The sequence below is a fragment of the Phyllostomus discolor genome, chromosome 3, assembly GCF_004126475.2.
Source record: "Phyllostomus discolor isolate MPI-MPIP mPhyDis1 chromosome 3, mPhyDis1.pri.v3, whole genome shotgun sequence".
NCBI lineage: Eukaryota > Metazoa > Chordata > Mammalia > Chiroptera > Phyllostomidae > Phyllostomus > Phyllostomus discolor.
This window is the reverse complement of record NC_040905.2, coordinates 127,025,783-127,036,604: the sequence shown is the minus strand read 5'-3', so window position 1 is coordinate 127,036,604 and position 10,822 is coordinate 127,025,783.

Below are 10,822 nucleotides of genomic sequence, written 5' to 3'. Positions count from 1 at the left end.
CAATGGAAGATGAAGGAGGGAGTGGAAGCCACATTAACCTCAATCCAGGGCCAATCTGGAAATACAACTAACTGATGGAGAAATTATCCAGAGCAAACAACTGAACAAGAGAGAGAAGCCTCAAAACCTGGTACACACAGAAAATTCAGCTTCAACAAAACCTGTCCACACCTGAACAACAGAATACAAGATGTCGTGGATGGAGTGATCCTTATTTAACCAGCAGGAGAGAAGGACCTACCAAAGAAAGACTCAACCACAATAAAAACCCAAAGACATACAGATAGCCAACATAAATGACCGCTCAAGACCCAGCGAGCTCAGGAGATTAAGGAGACTGCACCACTGAATCTCACAAATCTTCTACTATAGAAGTTCACACCATAAACCACGCAGTCGGAACAGAACAGTTTAAGAAGCAGAGGCCAACAAGAAGAGTCTCACAAACAATGAGAAGACAAAGAAACAATCCCTAAATGAAAGGAAAGGAGGAGGCCTCAAAAAGGATGCTGAATAAAATTATGGCAAGTCAACTATCAAATATCAAGTTCAAAGCAATGGTTATCAGAAAGCTCAATGAGCTCACAGAGAATTACCAAAAACTACAGGGAAACTACAAGGAACTCACTGCAAACTATATCAACATGAAAAAGGAAATAGCAACAAGGGCCAAGAGAAAGTGAATAATACAGTTTCTGAATGGAAGAATACAGTAGAAGTAATCAAAAACAGGCTAGATAAAGCAGAGGATATGATCAGTGAGCTGGAATACAAAGTAGAAAAAAAACACCCAGAAGGAGCAAGAAAATGAAAAGAGGCTCAGAAAGAACAAAGAGGGGTTAAGGGAAATACAGGACAACATAAAATGTAATACTATCTATATAATAGGAATACCAGAAGGAAAAGAAGAAGACCAAGGGATAGAAAACCTGTTTGAAAAAGTAATGATGGAAAACTTCCCTAATTTGATGAGAGAAAAAGTCACACAAATCCAGAAAACACAAAGAGTCCAAATCAAGAGGAACCCAAAGAGGCCCATTTCAAGACACATCATAATTAAGATGGCATAATTCCAAGACAAAGAAAGAATCTTAAAGGAAGAAAGGGAGAAACAGGAATTAATGTGCAAAGGAGCCCCAATAAGGCTAGCAGCTGACTTCTCAATGGAAACCCTCCAAGCATGAAGGGAATGGCAAGAAATATTCCAAGTAATGAGAACCAGAGGCCTGCAACAAACAACAAAGACAGCCCAAAGCAAGTAGCAGGAAGGAAAGAACCAAGATTAGAGCACAATTAAATGACATAGGTAATAAAAGCACAATTCTAAGGATCAGTAAGTCCAGGAGCTGGTTCTTTTAAAAAAGAAAGAAAATAGACAAGTCTTTAAGCAGACTCATCAAGAAAAAAAGAGTACCCAAATAAACAGAATCAGAAATTAAAAAGGACAAACTACAACTGATACCACAGAGATACAAAGCATTGTAAGAAATACAATGATGAACTATATGCAAAGAAATTTGAAAACCTAGGTGAAATGAACAAACTTCTAGAAAAACATAATCTGACAAAACTGAATGAAGAAAAAACAGAAACCCTGAAAACACCAATAACAGCTGACAAAATTGAAGTAGTAATCCAAAAACTCCTGAGACACAAAAGCCCTGAACCAGTTTCACAGGAGACTTTTACAAAACACTTAAGGAAGAGCTAACCCAAACACTTCACAGACTATTACAAAATATTCAAGAAGAAAGAAGACTACAAAACCCTTCTTATGAGGCCAGCATCATCCTAATCCCCAAACTAGACAAAAACACAAAAAAAAGAAAGAAAACTACTGGCCCATGTTGCTGATGAGCACAAATGATAAAATCCTCAAAAAAGTACTGACAAGTCACAATCAGCAATATATTAAAAAGATCATACACCATGACCAAGTGGGATTCATCTCAGAGATGCAAGAATGGTACAATATTTACAAATCATAAATATAATATATCACATAAACAAAAGCAAAGAAAAAAATCACATGATCATATCAATAGATATGGAAAAAGCATTTGATAATGTAAGTTCCCATTTATGCTAAAAACACTCAGCAAAGTGGGACTAGAGGGAGCATTCCTCAACATAATACAGGCCATATATGAGACACCTATAGTCAACATCATAGTCAATGGGCCAAAACTAAAATCTTTTCCACTAAGATCAGGAAAAAGAAAAGGCTGTCCACTTTCACCACTTCTATTCGATATAGTATTGGAAGTCCTAGCCACAGCAATCAGACCAGAAAAAGAAATAAAAGGCATCCAACTCAGAAAGTAGGAAACAAACTGTCACTGTTTGCAGATGACATGATAGTGCACACAGAAAATCCTATAGACCTGGCCAAAAAACTGCTTGACCTAATAAATGAATTTAGTAAAACAGGAGGATACAAAGTCAGTATCCAGAAATCAAAGACATTTTTCTACACCATTAATGAAACAGCAGAAGCAGAAATAAATAAAAAATCTCATTTGAAATAGCAAAAAGAAAAATAAAATACCTAGGAATAAACCTAACCAAAGAGGTAAACGACCTGTGTTCAGAAAACTACATAACACTCGGGAAGGAAATCAAGGAAGACACAATTAAATGGAAACATATACCCTGTTCATGGGTTGGAAGAATTAACATCATCAAAATGTCCATACTACCCAAAGCAATGTACACATTCAATGCAATACTTATGAAAGTACCAATGGCATATTTCACAGACATAAAACAAACATTGCAAAAATGTATATGGAACCATAAACAACCCTGAATAGCTGCTGCAATTTTGAGAAACAAGAGTAAATTAGGAGGGATCACAATACCTGGTACTAAACTGTGTTACAAGGCCATAGTAATCAAAACAGCCTGGTGCTGGCATAAAAACAGGCACATGGACCAATGGAACAGAACAGAGAGCCCAAAAATAAACCCAAGTCTCTATGGTCAATTAATATTTGACAAAAAGGGAAGCAACATAAAATGTAGTAAAAATAGCCTCTTCAAAAAATGGTGTTGGGAGAACTGGACAGCTACGTGCAAAAAAAAATGAAACTCAAGCACCAACTTACACCATACACAAAAATAAGTTGAAGGTGGATAAAAGACTTAAATATATATCATGACACCATTAATGTCCTAGAGGAGAACATAGGCAGGAAAATCTCAGATATTACACACTGAAACATTTTTACTGACGTGTCCCTTAGAGCAAAAGACATAAAGGAAAGAATAAACAAATGGGATCTTATCAAAATAAAAAGCATCTGCATGGCACTTTTATTTCTTTATAAAAGAAAACAGTATTAAAATAAAAAGAGAACCGACTGTATGGGAAAACATATTTGCCAAGGATACCTCAGACAAGGGTTTAATCTCCAAAATATATAAAGAACTTACATGACTCTACTCTAAGAAGACAAGCAACCCAAATAAAAAATGGGCAAAGAACTTGGACATTTTCCAAGGAGGACATACAGAGGATCCAGAGACACATGAAAAGATGTTCAATATTGCTATCAGAGAGATGCAGATTAAAACCACAATGAGATATGGCTTCAAACCAGTCAGGATGGCCATCATAAACAAAGCAACAAACAACAAGTGTTGGAGAGGTTGTGCAGAAAAGGGGACCCTAGTGCACTGCTGGTGGGCCTGCAGACTGGGGCAACCACTATGGAAAAGAGTGTGGAATTTCCTCAGAAAACTAAAAATGGATCTGTCTTTTGACCCAGCAATTCCACTACTGGGATTATATCCTAAGAACCCTGAAACACCAATCCAAAATAACCTATGCAACCCAATGCTCATAGCAGCACAATTTACAACAGCTAAATGCTGGAAGCAACCTAGATGCCTATCAGTAAATGAATGGATCAAAAATCTATGGTACATTTACACAATGGAATTCTATGCAGCAGAAAGAAAGTAGGAACTCCTACCCTTTGCAACAGCATGGATGGAGCTGGAAAGCATTATGCTAAGTGAAATAATCCATGCAGTGAAAGCAAATACCATATTATCTCCTCTTTAACAGGAACCTAAACAACAAAACAAAAAAAAACAAGCGAAATATAGTCAAAGACAATGAAACAGAGGACAGGCTCACAGTGACCAGAGGGTGAGAGAAGAGGGAATTTCAGGGGAGAATAGGAAGGGTTTACAGGAACAAATTTAAAGGACACATGGACAATAACTAGTGGGGGGGGAATCCGAGGGTGGGCTGGAATGAGAGTAAAGGGCTGAAAACTGTACTTGAACAATGATTGAAATTAAAAAAAAACAAACCATGGTACATTTACATGAGGGAATACTACACAGCAGAGAGGAAAGATCTCCTACCCTTCACAGCAGCATGGATGAAATGAAGCAGGCAGTGAGGGGCATATACCATATGATCTCAACTATAAGTGAAGCCTAATAATGAACAAAACAAACAAGGAAGCAAAATATGACCTGAGACACTGAATAAAGAAGAAACTAACAATAACCAGAGAGGAGGTGGGAGGGAAAAATGGGGGAAAGAAGAGGAAGGGTCATCAAAGGACAAAGCCAAAGGCAGGTAGGATTGAGAGTGTGGTGGGCATGGGTGAGAGGGGTAAGTGGTGGTGGGAAAATGGAGACAACTGTATTTTAATAGTAATAAAATAATAATTTAAAATATATAAATATAGAAAAACTGAAAACAAAAGATTGGAAAACATAAATCATTCAGACACTAATAAACAAAAGTTCAGGAAGGTATACCAACAACAAACTAGATTTTAAAGAAAGAAACATTCTTTGAAATAAAAAAGTTTTTTCATAATAATAAAAAGTTCAAAACACAAGGAATACAAACCTACTCAAAATTTTATGCACATAAATTATGGACTCAAAACACATAAAGCAAAACCTGACAGAAATAAATGAAGAATAGACAAATCCACAATCATAATGATAGATTTTACACAATAAATTCAGCTTGAACATTCAATAGTAGTGGCATATGGAAACATATATGCCATACCTTGTTTCTTTACACCAAATAAGAGTAATCACAATCTCTCACTTTATCTGATTTTTAAAATAATTACCTACCTTATCAATAGTGAGTGGTCAAAAAAGGTAAATCCAATGCAGGTTGCTAGCAGCTATGCCTATAAGCCTCAACATCAGCAGTAGCTTCCTTAATAAAGATGGGATCCCAAGAGGATGAATTGAATGCCAACATTCAAGGGCACAATGCCATCAAGTTCTGCAAGTCTTGCAGGTACTTTCTCATGGCTAGAAAGTACTATTAGTCATTTCAGTTCAATACATATGTCTCAAGAGCAGACCAGCAAGGCACTGTCTTCAGTCAAGTGATACAAGTAAGACAAAGTCCATCCTTAAAAGATTTTTAGTTGTTTAAAGCTAAATTTGAGTCATTTTAGTATATTTTTATCATCTCTCACCACTACTATGATTCAGCATCACCAGTAATCTCCATATTCCCAAATTAATTATTGTCAGTTCTTATCTTACTTTACCTACCAGGGCCTTTTGACAGGTGATCATTCCATCTTTCCAGAAAGATTTTCTCCATTTGACTGTCAGGTTGCCGCACTTCATTTGTTTCCTCTTACCTCACTGCCCAGGTCTTCTGTCTCCTGGCTGCTTCCTTCCCATCTGCAAATTCTGAGATGTGGAGTATTTCTTAACCCCTTCTTTTCTCTATCTATATTCACTCACCAGGGATCTCACCAAGGCTCATGACTCTACATACCATCAATATACTGATGGTTTGAAAGAGACACCAAAGAAAAAACTTCAGTGGCTTTTAAACCCAATTTCAGAAACATCCAACCTCCTCTCTGAGCTGATTACCATTATTATCTCCTCACTCCCTCTGCTCCAGACATGCTGCCTTTCTTGCTTCTCACATCTTTCTTTTCTCTTTACTTGGAATAAATTTCCTTCAAACACATGGTCTGTGCTCTCACCTTCTTTATGTTTTGCTTGAAAGTCACCCTCTCAAATGAGACCCTCTCTGGATATTTCTGTTAAAACAGCCACCCTCTCTCTGCCTCTATTGCCCATCCCCACCTAATGCTTTACCATAGCACTTGTTTCTATCTAAAACACTGTATTTTACTTATTTTTTTAATCTTGTACCTCTTTCTGTTAATATGGAAGCCCCATGAGTGGAGGGATTTTTACTTGCTTCATTCACTGTTGAATCTCCTGCTCCTAGAAGAGTATTTGGCATATACAATGAATGAAAATCTGTATTTCTGTCAATTATCCTTTAAAAGGGGCAGCTGAACATATTTGGGCTGTTCAGATATCTTTTCTTGTCTGTTCTGAAACACCTTTCCTTAGACATGTGCATCACTGTCTTTTAGCTTGCTTTTGTTCTCCAAAATGCCGAAACACTGTGATAATGTAATAAATAGTCCTTTACAAGTATAGGGATAAACTGTCTTCTCTAAGATGAACAAATAGCTCTCAAGAAGATCCAATAATATTGTTATTAAAAAAGGAAGATCCAATAAGAAAAGTAAGAGTTACACAAGAGTGAGAAACAGCACCACATCCACCCAAAGACACCAACCCTTCAGCTATGTCCAACAGAAGCAGGCCTAATATAAAGAATAAATGTGATCCTGAGAAGTTATATGAACGTACATAATTTTTATTCACTGAGTAGATCTCAAAAGTACTAGGCATCTCAAAGTGAATTTTCATTAAAAAGAAAGAATTTTTTACAATGTACCATCTTCAAATTACATATTTTATGGCAGTCACTTTAGATCTCCTAAATAACTGAGCTCCACATCCCTTTTCCTTCCATGGAATTCTTCTCAAAGAATCATTTTCTTCTTTTTTGTCGTATTTAAAATGTAAGTTTTACAAAGTAGGCCCAAATCTATAATCATAGAAACAAACAGCAATGATTGCCCTACATATATGCAGGACTTCTTGGCAAACTAATTAACCATGCCACCCTACTGAGGCATGGGCAGGGGGTGTGATACTATAAACAGAAATTGTTTGAGTAACACTTAGGAGGGAAGTTAGACCTCAGGGTCCTTCCTCACCCAAATCCAGCATAGTCATAACAACTCTCCCTCATGCACTTTGTGGGACACGGGAGAAAAAGTCTCAGTAAAAATGAATCTGAAATCCTCCTTGGTGGGGGGCTCCACCTGTAGAGCTCCCCCGCTACCATGGATGAGAGTAAATCTACCAAGACATGCTCTGCTTGGGGAGGAAAGGTGCCCAATCTCTCAGAGGAGAAGGGTTTTGAATAACTCCTTCCCTGTGTCTTTATTGAGTTGAGTTCACACAGAGATACATAGTGTGCACATAAAACTCATCAATTAATGTCCAAAAAGCTACAGTCATGAAAAACTGACATCATTTACAGATAATTGTTGAAGAAACACAGGGATTGTCTCTGGTCAGGGTCAGCTTTAGCTCAAGTATCTGATTCATACCAACAGGGCAGAACAAGCCTCAAAGGAAACAATGTATATGCTTTCTCTGGCCAGATTTGTCCCAGGGAGCCATCTGTTCCAGTACCAGGCTGCAGCTGCCTTTGTCCTTGTGTTTTTGTTTGTTTGTTTGTTTGTTTTTGGTTTTGCTTTTAAGTCTGAATCAGGCCAGGAGAGCAAAGTAGCCAAGAGATTAGGAGACTTTTTACAGATAGAATGAGGACTCAGAGACTATGACAAAGCCAAGGGGTGAGGGTCTTTCTGCCCCTTCTCTATAGACCCCTAAGTCTTTCCCCAATGACCTTTAGAAACTGTGCCTGTCTTAGGTTGTCCCTTTCTTGAGGAATCTTACCCATTATAGGCTAACAAGTCATCCATCTAGGGACAAGCAGGGGGAGGTGAGGGAGGTAGGACCTGTGCTCCTGCCAGGAGGAAATTTTCTGTCTCCTAAGCAGCTCGAGGCCCCAAGGCCTTTTCACTCAGTCCTAGCCATGGGCACTTTTTGTCATTAATGAGGCTACAGTCCTTGAAACCACGCAGGACAGCTCCCAACACCTCCTAATTTGAGAAATTAGTGCAGAGGAAGATATATAGAAAGTAAGAGTGAAAACTGAGGGATTAGGTGAAAGTCTGTATTTTCAACTGGGAAACCCAACTCCTTAACTTGTTGCAGCTCTAGAATGCAACAGCCATCCCTAAAAGAAGGGGACTAAACCATCTTTCTCAGGGGGAAGCAAATCACTCCCAACAAAGACCTACAGATACTGACATCTGGGGACCCTGAGCAAAATAGCCAGCTGGCAAGCTGAACATACCAAGTATACCAATCAAAAAGGCATCTCACACAGCTTGTAAACAGCATCTCCAGTGCCTCACATTTAAACAAAAAGGAACAGCCAGGATCATCATGTGGATAAAACCTCAAGCAAGGAAGAAAAAAAAACATGCAAAGGGAACTCAGAGGACAAACACTTTACTGTGCAGAAAGCAGGACAACAATTAAGATATTATTATTAACATCTCCAGAAAGATTTTAAAGTTGATCCATGAACAAAAAAAAAATTAAGTGTGCACAGTCAGAAAATGAGGGCAGGAAAATTTAATAGAAAAATCTGAAATCACCTTAAAAAATGGGCAATAGGAGAAAAAGAGATTTAAATTTTAACAGCTCATTCCAGATGATGCAACATCTAAATAATAAGAGCTCTAAAATGAGAAAACAGTGAAAATGGAAAACAAGAAGTTATCAAAGACATTATATGTTACAAATTTCCAGAATAATGGACAAGTATATTCAGCACAATGAAAGAAAAAAACCCAGGGTTCCAGTAAGGATGACAACATAGGTAAATGTGGTGTTTGAATCCTTACACACCACACCAAAATTGCACTAAGCTACAGAACAACTATCATTCAGAACCAGAAGCCCTACAACTAAGGATATAAAGAAGCCACACCAGGACTGGTAGGAGAAGCACAAACACAGAAAGGGCTGGTCTGACACCCACATGTGGTGGATAAAAATCAGAATGGATACCCTGGCAATAGAGGTACCCCTTGCTGTAAAAATCAGCGGGGATTTTGGCTGTGCGAGTTATCAGGCTTCTGGATTCTGAGGTGTTTCATCATTTTTTTTTTCATCTTTATTAATTTAATTATTCTTCAAGTACAGTTTTCTGTCTTTTACTCCCATCCCAGCCAACCTTCCCATTTCCACCCCCACTAGTTTTTGTCCATGTGTCCTTTATACTTGTTCCTGAAAACCCTTCACCTTCCCCCACCCCCTGCCCTGAAATTCCCTCTTCTCTCACCTCTGCTCAGCCTGTTTGGTTATATTTTTGTTTGTTTGCTTGTATTGATGTTTAGGTTCCTGGTAAAGGTGAGATCATATGGTACTTGTCTTTTACTGCCTGGCTTATTTCACTTAGCATAATGCTTTCCAGCTCCATCCATGCTTGCAAAAGGTAGGAGCTCCTTCTTTCTTTCTGCTGCATAGAATTCCATTGTGTAAATGTACCATAGATTTTTGATCCATTCACTTACTGATGGGCATCTAGGTTGCTTCCAGCACTTGGCTATTGTAAATTTCTGCTATGAACATTGGGTTGCATAGGTTTTTTTGGATTGGTGTTTCAGGGTTCTTAGGATATAGTCCCAGCAGTGGAATTGCTGGGTCAAAAGACAGATCCATTTTTAGTTTTCTGAGGAAATTCCACACTCTTTTCCATAGTGGTTGCCCCAGTCTGCAGGCCCACCAGCAGTGCACTAGGGTCCCCTTTTTTGCACAACCTCTCCAACACTTGTTGTTTGTTGCTTTGTTTATGATGGCCATCCTGACTGGTGTGAAGTGGTATCTCATTTTTTAATTTGCATCTCTCTGATAGCTATCAATATTGAACATCTTTTCATGTGTCTCTGGATCCTCTGTATGTCCTCCTTGGAGAAGTGCTTGTTCAAGTCCTTTGCCCATTTTTTAACTGAGTTGCATGTCTTCTTAGAGTGGAGTCATGTAAGTTCTTTATATGTTCTGGAGATTAAACCCTTGTCTGAGATATCCTTGGCAAATATGTTTTCCCATACAGTTGGTTCTCTTTTTATCTTAATACTGTTTTCTTTAGCCATGCAGATACTTTTTATTTTGATAAAATCCCATTTGTTTACTCTTTCCTTTATGTCCCTTGCTCTAGGGGACATGTCAGTAAAAATGTTTCAGCATGTAATATCTGAGATTTTCCTGCCTATGTTCTCCTCTAGGACTTTAATGGTGTCACAGCTTATATTTAAGTCTTTTATCCACCTTCAACTTATTTTTGTGTATGGTGTAAGTTGGTGCTTGAGTTTCATTTTTTTGCACATAGCTGTCCAGTTCTCCCAACACCATTTGTTGAAGAGGCTAGAATTGACATCATCAAAATGTCCATACTACCCAAAGCAATTTACACATTCAATTCAATACTTATGAAAGTACCAATGGCATATTTCACAGACATAGAACAAACAATGCAAAAATGTATACAGAACCATAAATGACCCCGAATAGCTGCTTCAATTTTGAGAAAGAAGAGAAAAGTTGGAGGGATCACAATAGCTGCTACCAAACTGTATTACAAGGCCACAGTAATCAAAACAGCCTTGCATTGGCATAAAAACTGGCACAGGGACCAATGGAACAGAACAGAGAGCCCAGAAATAAACCCAAGTCTCTATGGTCAATTAATATTTGACAAAAAGGGAAGCAACATAAAATGGAGTAACAATAGCCTCTTCAACATATGGTAGTTCATCTTAAAGGACTTATGCACAGACTTACTCAGACTCACTTGTTCTGA